Genomic DNA, 2,472 nt, shown 5'->3' on the forward strand with positions numbered 1-2,472 from the left:
ATCGAAAATATGCAAAAATAGAGAAACGAGATAAAATACTTTAATTAGGGTGCATGCATTCTAATTAGAAGTTTTCTCGCAATAATTGTTGACTGTTGTGTTATTATTTAATTATCTAAAGGGCATTGTTCCGTGAGACTCCAAATTCAGAACGATGAATATTTAAGTTTTTATTAATTTTTTTAGCGAACAAGGTGGGCTTTGTTTTCATTTTAGAAGCACCATTCATGAAATATTTTGGGTTTTGTTCCCAATGATGCTAAATACTTTGACGTGAAATTAATTATTGTCATGCCGTGTTTTGGATTTTCTGGAATACCTATCTGCCTGGCTTTTTGCTGTTGTCTGGCTTTGCTAGATGTTTAATCAAATTCAGGTTTAAGTGTGGGCCGCAAACCCCGCTTAGACTAGTGTACACCATGTGGGAACCGTGAGCTACTTGCCGCACACTTGGCCGGTCCAGTGACCGTTTGGAATGTGGCCATATTTCCGATTCATGAGTTTATTTCAGATAGTGTATGGCCAACGCAAAAAGGTTGTGCGACCGACTTTGATGAAAATGGAAGTATTTTTTGTGTGCTTGAGTCCCTTTTAAAGCTAAACCCCAAGGTCACTCAAATTGTCTTGACAATTATTTTATGCAAATATTATTTCGGCAAGTGTTCACTGAGTACATTCAGTACTCAGTGAATGTACTCAGTCCTGCATGTGTTTTTTCTTACAGGTTGAGCTATGACGTGTCGTGGTGGGTGTTGAGTGGAGCCTCTGAAGTCTGCTCGTTATCTTGTACAGATTGAGTCATTCTTCATACATGACGTCATTCTTTTCTTTTGATTGCTTCCGCTAAGACTATTAATTATTTTGAATAATGCGCTTCGCGTGAGATAATTTAAACTCGATTACTGTGATATATCTTTAAATTATTAAATAAATTATGTTGATTATCTAATTTTGTCCAAGTATAATGTTGTTTCAATTCCCCTTTCTTCCTCTCTTCTTATATCCTTCCCCAGTCTCGAGCAACCATTTTTTCTATCATTAGATTGGACGGGTGTGACAGCTGTTAATAGTTATTTGCGTCCAAACATTATTTTTCTTGATCTATCACTCCCTATATGTATATCTATAATCATAGACATTTATCTGATATTAAACTGGTAAAAGGAAAATCAAGAATGGAAGAAAAATCTGGTACATATTCACTGCTAAAATTACCCATAGACATACAAGAATATAAAAAAATATAATGAGTTATTAGAAACAGTGGTTCTCTAAACATCAAGATAAAATATACCTGAACAAAGAGAAATTTAAAAAATAAAAAATATTTAATGGTTTAATCTACAAGAAGAAGTCACTGGTACAAATGAAGCAGAAAGGAAATGAGGTAGATGCAAAAGGTGCAACCAGAAATTGTAAATCCAAAAGTTGCACCAACCACTCCCAAAAGCTCAACAAATTCTTGAGGAATAATATCATTATTATTATTATCACTTTTAGTTCTGAAGGTTTCAACAGCTGCATAGTTCCATCCTTGTTCAGCTACGCAGCATCTCTCTAGCCTCTCCTTGTTCCTCATTTCCTCCATCCTCACCTTCAGTAGGTGTAAATTGGCGTCCACCATATTTCTAGATCTGCCTAAAAAAAGTTTGATAATAATTAATATATATATATATGATGATTGATATACCAACCACTTATAATAAATTTGTGGAAGATTAATGGTTATACCTTCATGATCTCTGCGGATTTGGGCTCTGATTTGAAGGGGTTGAGAAAATTTGGGTTTGTTACAAGTAAGAAGAGATGTGTTGCATAGTTTAGGAGAAATTAAGGAAGTCATTTTCTCTGTCTACAATTGGCTGTGTATAGCTGAAGCTTAGAAGCCTGCCAAGGGAAACACTCCTAGTAAACCTATATATATATAGGGTAGTGATAAAATGCAAACCCATATATTGTACAAACTCCAAACTTTTTCAACACAATATCAACATAATGTCAACTCAGTCTAAAATTTCAAGATTCTGATATCAATACAATATCAATACAATGTCAACACAATTTCAACACAACATCAACCGTTGACATTGTGTTTACATTTTTTGTTGCTATTATTTCATGATCTGTTGATATTTTCTAACGGTCCAGATCATAGTTTGGAGTTTGTACAATATTTAGAGTTTGCATATATATATATATATATATATAGGGGTATGTTAGGGTCATAACAGCATCTCAGTGTAAAACACAACACAAATCACAGCCCTTGGATCCTTAGATTGGATGGCTGTGATAAGCTACATTATTATACTAAAAATGTACATTATTCGCCGAGGTACATTATTAGAATGGAAATGTACATTATTAGACTAAAATGTTACATTATTATCATATGTACATTATTAGGCTAAAAATCTACATTATTAGATGACACGTGGCATTAATCTGACCGTTAGATCACACGATCCAATG

General features: G+C 33.9%; 1 long non-coding RNA gene across 1 annotated transcript; it reads right to left on the reverse strand.

Moving 5' to 3' along the window:
• Positions 1 to 1,309: 1,309 nt before the first annotated feature.
• Positions 1,310 to 1,876, reverse strand: LOC125211210. Its single transcript, XR_007174479.1, has 2 exons — positions 1,732 to 1,876; positions 1,310 to 1,638 (listed from the first exon to the last, which is right to left on the reverse strand). It is a non-coding gene; the product is annotated as an uncharacterized LOC125211210 (long non-coding RNA).
• Positions 1,877 to 2,472: the final 596 nt, after the last annotated feature.

This window comes from Salvia hispanica, chromosome 3 (assembly GCF_023119035.1).
Source record: "Salvia hispanica cultivar TCC Black 2014 chromosome 3, UniMelb_Shisp_WGS_1.0, whole genome shotgun sequence".
Lineage (NCBI taxonomy): Eukaryota > Viridiplantae > Streptophyta > Magnoliopsida > Lamiales > Lamiaceae > Salvia > Salvia hispanica.